The sequence below is a fragment of the Lactuca virosa genome, chromosome 5, assembly GCF_052849685.1.
Source record: "Lactuca virosa cultivar CGN04683 chromosome 5, Lactuca_virosa_CGN04683_v6, whole genome shotgun sequence".
Taxonomy (NCBI): domain Eukaryota; kingdom Viridiplantae; phylum Streptophyta; class Magnoliopsida; order Asterales; family Asteraceae; genus Lactuca; species Lactuca virosa.
This window is the reverse complement of record NC_136430.1, coordinates 365,285,371-365,293,669: the sequence shown is the minus strand read 5'-3', so window position 1 is coordinate 365,293,669 and position 8,299 is coordinate 365,285,371. Positions and strand designations below refer to the sequence as shown.

Sequence of the window (8,299 nt, the reverse complement as noted above, 5' to 3'; positions counted from 1 at the left end):
GTGTTTGAAGCTTTGCCTTGTGATGGTGTGTATGAAACAGTGACTTGTGTTGATAGCTTAGGAAATAGTGTATTTAATATTGACTTGTCTAATAGTGTAGACAAGGCATGCTTGTGGCATTGTCGTCTTGAACACATTAACAAGAAACGCATAGCCCAACTCTAAAAGGATGGGGTGTTGGAATCATTTGACCTAAAATCAGATGATATGTGTGAATCTTGTCTTTTGGGAAAGATGACAAAATCACAATTCACAGGGTCTTGTGAAAGAGGTGAAGGTCTGTTGGATCTCATACACACAGATGTGTGTGGGAACTTCAGATCAACTACAAGGGATGCTAATCGATTCTATGTGACTTTCACTGATGATTATAGCAGATATGACTATATCTACTTAATCAAACATAAGTCAGAAACCTTTGAAAAGTTCAAAGAGTTTAAGCATGAGGTCGAAAATCAATTGGGCAGGAAGATAAAGGTACTTAGATCCGATAGAGGCGGGGAGTATCTTAGTATCGAGTTCAACGACTATCTGAAAGAATGTGGGATAGTCTCACAATTAACTCCTCCTAGGACACCACAGTTAAATGGTGTAGCTGAGAGGCGTAATCGAACCTTGTTAGACATGGTTCGTTCTATGATGAGTCGTGCTTCGCTTCCTATTCACTTCTGGGGGTATGCCTTAGAGACAGCTGCCCACATCCTCAATCTTGTCCCTACAAAGAAGGTTGCCAAAACACCTCACGAAATGTGGACGGGGAAAGTTCCCTCGTTAGCACATATTAAAGTCTGGGGTTGTGAAGCTTTCGTAAGACGGGAGACTCACGAAAAGCTAGCAGCTAGAAGTGAGAAATGTGTTTTCATTGGTTACCCAAAGCAGTATTTTGGATATTTGTTCTACAGACCTAGTGAAAACGTGGTCTTTGTAGCACGAAGAGGAGTCTTTCTAGAAAGATAGCTCATATTCAAAGAGGATAGTGGGAGCACCATTGACCTTGAAGAAATTCAAGAGTTAGCCAATGAAGGAACCTTAGATGACACTAGCACTCAACCAGAGGAAACAGTTCCTGTTGAACCAGTTGATAACTCATTACCTCTTCGAAGATCCACTAGGGTGAGTGTGCCACCTGAGTTGTATGGTTTTCATATTACTTCAGACGGTGACACGTTCATCAGTGATAGGACACTGGTAAATTTAGATGAACCAGTCACTTATAAGGAAGCAATGGCAGGCCCAGAGGCTTCCAAGTGGAAAGAGGCAATGGACAGCGAGATTAAGTCCATGTATGACAACCAAGTTTGGAATTTGGTTGATAGTGCACCAGGTCGTAAGACAGTTGGGTGCAAATGGATCTTCAAGAAGAAGACAGACATGGATGGAAATGTGCACACATTCAAGGCTCGATTGGTTGCAAAAGGTTTCACTCAAACCCCAGGGGTTGACTATGATGAGACATTTTCGCCAGTAGCTAAGATTAAATCTATTAGGATATTACTCGCCATAGCTGCCTTTCATGACTATGAAATCTGGCAGATGGATGTCAAGACTGCTTTCCTTAACGGGAAGTTGGCTGAGGATGTTTACATGAATCAGCCATAGGGTTTTGTTGATGCAAAGTTTCCCAGTAGAGTGTGCAAGCTTGAGAAATCCATTTATGGATTGAAACAAGCATCTCGCAGCTGGAATCTTTGCTTCCATGAGAAAGTCAAAGAGTTTGGTTTCTCTAGAAGTGAAGATGAGTTTTGTGTGTATATCAAGACTAGTGGGAGTATAGTAACTTTTCTGGTGTTATATGTCGATGACATATTACTCATTGGTAACGACGTTCCAACCTTGAAAGATGTTAAGTCTTGGGTTGGAAAGTGTTTTGCCATGAAAGACCTTGGAGAAGCTGCCTATATTCTTGGGATCAGAATATTGAGAGATAAAAAGAAGAGACTAATTGGACTTAGTCAGAGCACATATTTGGATAAGGTACTAAAGAGGTTTAGTATGGAAAATTCCAAGAAGGGAGAGCTACCTATCCAAAGCAATACCAAATTGAGTAAGACTCAATGCCCGAGTACAGATGAGGAAATAGCAGACATGAGTCGTGTACCTTATGCTTCCGCTGTCGGATCGATCATGTACGCTATGACATGTACTCGCTCTGATGTGGCATTTGCTTTGAGCATGGTCAGTCGTTATCAGGGAAACCCGGGTAGAGCTCATTGGATAGCGGTTAAGAATATACTCAAGTATTTGCGAAGGACAAAGGACTGGGTCCTTGTGCTTGGTGGCAGTGATACTTTGAGAATAGATGGTTACAGTGATGCCAGCTTTCAAACGGATAGAGATAACTTCCGTTCTCAATCAGGCTGGGTATTTTTACTGAATGGAGGAGCAGTTACTTGGAAAAGTTCCAAGCAAGATACGGTGGCTGATTCTACTTGTGAATCAGAGTACATAGCAGCGAGTGAAGCGTCGAAAGAAGCAGCTTGGTTGAGGAACTTCATCGGAGATCTCGGAGTTGTTCCAACCATCCAGGAGCCTATGGAACTGTTCTGCGATAATGAAGGAGCGGTTGCCTTAACAAAGGAACCAAGAGATCATGGTAAAACCAGACATATCGACAGAATGTACCATTTTATCAGACATAGAGTAGAAGAAGGCCATCTTGTAGTAAAGAGGGTGTCATCTGAAGATAACCCAGCAGACCCCCTCACAAAGGGTCTGAGTAGGGCTAAGCATATTCATCATGCTCGGAGCATAGGACTGAAAGATGATATTAGTTTTAGTAGTTAGATTAGTTCTGAAACTTGTAACAAAGTAAATGTAATTGACTTTTGGTGATTAAATAATAAAGTATTATTTATGAGTTTGTTTGCTGCCTTTTGTCAATTGTTTATTGTGTTTCATTTTTGCATGTTTTACTTCCCGAATAATAAGATTATTCAAACTCCACAGCCGCTCGTACTTTTGGAAGTAAGTAGTAAATTAAGACTGTCATGAATTGGATTGCAGATTGTCTGAGGATAGACATGGCAATAGAATTGCTGCAATGTTCATGAGTACTCAGAAATTGAGATTTGAGTATTGGATAAACCCTCGCTCAGAGTATCACTTCATGGAATTCATCACGAGTAATACTGAGACGATAATATCTTATAATCTTGAAACGAAGATATATGAGTTGTAATTTACAAAGTCGGTTATACATTGGTGATACGAAAACGCATCAGTAACTTGGTGTTATAAAACGTATTGTCATGTATAATTTGATGAGTAAAAGATACAAGCATATGAGTCAACGTTTATTCGTTCCTTTTGTCCTAACCGGAAAAGCGATATATGTGGGCCCCTCGATGATTTGGTGTTGACTTATGTGTTGGGCCCAGCCAGGACTAAATTGATGTGTTCAATTAGAAGTCCTACATCATCACAAATCATAAATCGGGAAACATAGATTCTGTACAAAGAGATTGATTACATTCCATGTCTTATGTCTGGGGATATCTTGCAGAACGAAGGATTATATGATCACTTATCTAAGGACACGTAACTGACTGGGTCAGAGTTCAACAACAGCTTTTGGAAGCTACAATTTGCTGGTCAAATTTAGAAGTCATACTAGCAATTATAGTTACAGACTTATCCAAGTGGGAGACTGTTGGATTAGGTGTCTAAGCCCATAACTATAATTGGTATGTACTTGAATTGATAACAGCACAGTCCTTTTGGGTTGCCCTCAACCTAGCAACTGGACAATGAAATTATGAAAGGAGAGATATTAATTTATAAGATTAATAAATTAATATAAATGATTTATTAATATGTTAAAAGATTAATATATTAATTAGAAATCATTATGTTTAATTAATAGTTAGCCAAAAATTAATCAGAATTAATTTTGGGGTTAAAAGTATTAATTATAAAGTGCAGAGACTAGTTTGCAATTATCTAATAGTTGAGTGGAAGGCTCCAGAACCTCCTTGAAAGGAGGTGGACGAAATCTATAGGGGAAACCCTAAGGATTTCGTCCAAGGGGCTTTGGATAAGGCCTTTGGGTTAGCTTAGGCCCTAAGCAAAGGAGTATTAGGGTTTTCCCTAAACCCTAGATCCCTCAGCTATATAAGGAGCCTCCCAGCTCCTAAAATCGGCCACTCCTACCTTGGAAGAAACCCTAGGCCGATTTTTGCATACCCTACCCTCTTTCCTTCAAGTTTCCTTCTTGCTAGTTCTTGGGTGTGATTCCATTAGAGGCATTACATTTGTGGTGCTAGGCTTCCAAGAAGATCAAGTTCAAGAGGATTAACAATTGTTTGCTATAACAATTGAAAGGTATGTAACTCTTAAACTCTAGTTAGTTATTTTCGAAAATAGCCTCTCTTTTGTAGGGTTCTTGTTTTGCAATTCAAAGTTATATGTTCAATAGTTAAAACATAGATCCAAAGTAGGTTGCATGTGAACTTAAGAATTGTTTTTCTAGTTTATTTGTTTTACCTAAAACCTATCATTAATACCTATGAAATTGACCTTTGTTTAGTTAGTTGCATCATTGTGTCTTATTGTCACTCACTTGCTGCCAATTTATGAGGTAAATAAACGCCAAGGTTCTTTCCTTAATAATTTCTGATAATATGAAACTAACTACTTCATCAATAGCTATAATTTCAAAGTTTAACACACCTGGTGTTCCTATTGGTGATATGGAGCTCTAATGATCATCGATGAACAAGAGGTAAGGAATCAGTTTAGGTAAAGAACTTGAACCATATTTTCGTTTCTTCCTTTTATGGTCTAACATGTGTGCTCCCTTCTTGCGATAAGGTTTTTTTGTTGAAATTTATAATTTAACCTCTATGCCCCCATAGATTCATGGATACTATGCTCAAAGTGGATGCTAGCCTAATCACAATCAATGTTATTCAGACATTTGAGAGGTAGCCTTTTTTATTAAATTATTTCTTTTTTTTTTTCCAAATGCTCAATTGATGTCACATATTTTTACTTATGGTAGTGCAGATGAATTACAAATCATAGAAGGGTGTTTTGGTAACTCCTATTTGTTGATTGTTGTAGGATGGACAAATTGATGACGGGGAATTTGCTGCAACGATGAGGAAGTGTATTGGTGGAATTGGGAGAAGAAGCATCATTTTTTCGATTGTTTTGATTCCTTTATACTGTCGTGTTAATACGGAGAGCCATATTGTTAAAATAAATGTCAATAATGCATTCTCCCTTTATTATTCTCTTGAGTTAAATTCCAATGTTCAATTGTTTAACTACCCTTTGGAATTTGGAGACATATTGAGTCCTAAATAAAACCGAAGGTTACCAACCCCTGCAAAGCGGGGGAACCTTCACTAGTTGTTAATTTATTTGTTTCATCTAAAATTATAATGATGTCCGTATGCTTCTTGGCTAATTAATTTGTTATCTAAAACTTATAATAATAATAATAATAATAGTGTGTCAATAATTTTTTATAATTGATTTGTTTTTTTTTTAACCGGCAAATACAAATATTATAATCTATTCCTAAACTAACACCTAATTCCACCACAGGACTTGAACCCTTAACCTTAAGGAGGGAGCACACCACGTGATTTGTTTAATCAACGTTTATAAGGGTGGGTGTCCATCTATAACTTTTAACAATGTCTATCCAAAATATAATATCTCAAAGAACTTCATACATAAAGGGTGTCTATGAGCTTAATGTTGGTTCGGTTTCGACAGAGTTTAAATTCTTATTGATACAGGACAAACCGTATTATTCAAGAATAAACCTAATTATTATGTTTTTTCACTTTACATCTCTGTTTTTATATTAAACTTTTATTTTTTACCTCTTATGTTATTAGGAATACATACTAAAAACTAAATATTTTTGATGAATTAATTTTTTAAAAGAGATAATTGTTACTTTCAAAATGAGACCAACATTGAATATGTTTTTGTCAAACTTTTTTCTTTATCAAAACCTTTAAGTTTAGTTTATAGAAAAAACTAATATTATTATATTTTTAGTTTTATAAATATAATTTGTTTTGACTTTTACCATTTTATATAATATATATTATAATATAATAAGTAACATGTGGGGCCTATTTATAAACATTTAAAAATGTTTATGGATAATGTTATGGGTATAAAGAGGAAAAGGGGTACACGGAGAAACCAATTATATGGTGAATCCCTTTCAATTGAATCCATGGGTGAAATAAAAATCCATTAACCTAATCCATGGGTCATATGAATCCATCTAACACATGTCTCTAATTCATATGTGAAGGCATTTTAATTGAACCCCAAGATGGATCCATATTAAGTACTAAGTCAAGATGAATTACTAAAATTTAGGTGAAGATGAATCCAAAGGTGGGGATCCATATTTCATAATGGGTCAATATACTTTTTGATGTGGATTTTGTTTTTTATTGTAGTAAATTAATTTGTCCTTTATTTTCATTTAGCAAATTAAAACTGTTTTTATTTCTAATTTAAAATAATATAAATAAAAAATTAGCGAAAGAGATAGACAAATTTTTTATTTTTATTTATATTTATTTACTGTATTTATTTTGATAAAAAGTGTGGTCAGAAAAAGAAAAAGAGAGTGACATGACGCATACGTATGGACGTATGGTGATTTAGGTTTTTAAATGAATTTTTTTACTTTTGTCATTATTACTTTCTAAAGTCGGTTGACATGTTACTAATGTTTACAGTAATTTCCAATATGACATTTGAATATTTGATTGTTTTGGAGTGTACTTTTTTGTACAAAAAATATTTCGACAGGATTGGACCCATCAGACAGCTAACGGATTTTAATAGGTAGATAAATGTTAAATGCCGTTCAAAAAAAAAAAAGATAAATGTTAAATAAAAAAAATCAAATTATCAATAGTTTATCTAGAAAAAAAACATTTCTTGATTTTTAGGTAAAATGCTAAAAATGCAAAAAGTTTTTCTATATGTACATAAATATTTCTATTTTAATAACAAAAAAATTTATCCTAATCATAAGAACTTAGTGGTTGAGATCAAAATTTCATGTGTTCAAAATATTGTTATTTGGAACAGATTAACATAGGCCCCTTATCATTGTGTTTTTTAAAATTTAACTTTGGCCAAAGCAAATCTCAGACCCACAACCTTCGAAGTTAAGAAACTAAATAATTAATCAAAGAGGTTATATGTATTCAAGACACCACCCCACTAATTAAGGCCGGAGGATGTGGTCTCGTCACCTCCTCGTCGAAGGCTGATGTGGACAATAGGAGGCTCTCAGTGCATGACATACCGAGGTTTTATGCTATCGTGAGCACTTTCTTGCCACTTCTCTCTCCTCGGCAAAGACTCGGAGAAAGTGATGGTTGAGGTGGCCCTTGGCACCACTCATATGAATGCGTGAGTGGATTGTTTGAAATGAGAAAAACATTTAACAATCTTTTTAACAATTTACTAATCAAACTACACAACCATAAATCATCCCAAGAAAAAACAAAACTCTTAGTACGTACATTAAGTAAACAAATGTACCATTTTTACACAAAATTAGAGCTGAAAGACAAGATTCAGTCGAGCAACCCATCATGGGCTATATAAAGTCCTTCCACACTTGCATTTCCAGCTTTCTGGCTTATAGTTCGAGTCCTGTACATGTATGGCTACACCCACATATCCACTAATGCTTGGCACCTGTGTCGCATCACAAGGACTGCACCCATAACACTTGTGCTCACAGCTCGGTGGATTCGACCCTATTCTGTTGGCAGCCACTCTATCACCCTTCACAACACACCAAGATTTAAACTTCTGGAACACGGTGCCCATTAGTCAAACTGGTAAAAGGAGCGAGAAAGACATACCTGTTTCACATAATCCATGGTCAATTGATCCAACGGAGGACCTTTTGCTGGTTAAAAAAGATGATAAAACATGATAAGAAAGTGAAAGAAGGGTAATTCTTCTTGGTTGGGGGTGGGTTACTGACCTTGGTGAGGAGGGATTGCAGTAAAAAGGGCTTCATTTGGTGGCAAGGGCCTGCAAAGTACACTCAGAATATGCACCATTATCATAAGAAAACTGAAGATTATTGATTTCATTCCTTTTGGGGGGGGGGGGGGGGGTAATTGATTATGCTGGCAGTGTGTTTCTTGATGATATATATGGAGTTTGGAAATATATATGATGGATCTGTATTAGTATATAGAGATATATAGAAGGACTCGTAAAGAAGAAGTTAGAAGATTTCATCGGGATTGCATCTGACAGTAATTGTTTGATTTGCATAGTGATAGGGAGT

General features: G+C 36.0%; 1 long non-coding RNA gene across 1 annotated transcript; it reads right to left on the bottom strand.

Annotated features, from left to right (window-relative positions):
• Window positions 1–7,492: 7,492 nt before the first annotated feature.
• On the bottom strand, window positions 7,493–8,099 carry LOC145111869 (uncharacterized). The gene is made up of 3 exons (XR_013710364.1): window positions 7,988–8,099; window positions 7,863–7,909; window positions 7,493–7,782 (listed from the first exon to the last, which is right to left on the bottom strand). It is a non-coding gene; the product is annotated as an uncharacterized LOC145111869 (long non-coding RNA).
• Window positions 8,100–8,299: the final 200 nt, after the last annotated feature.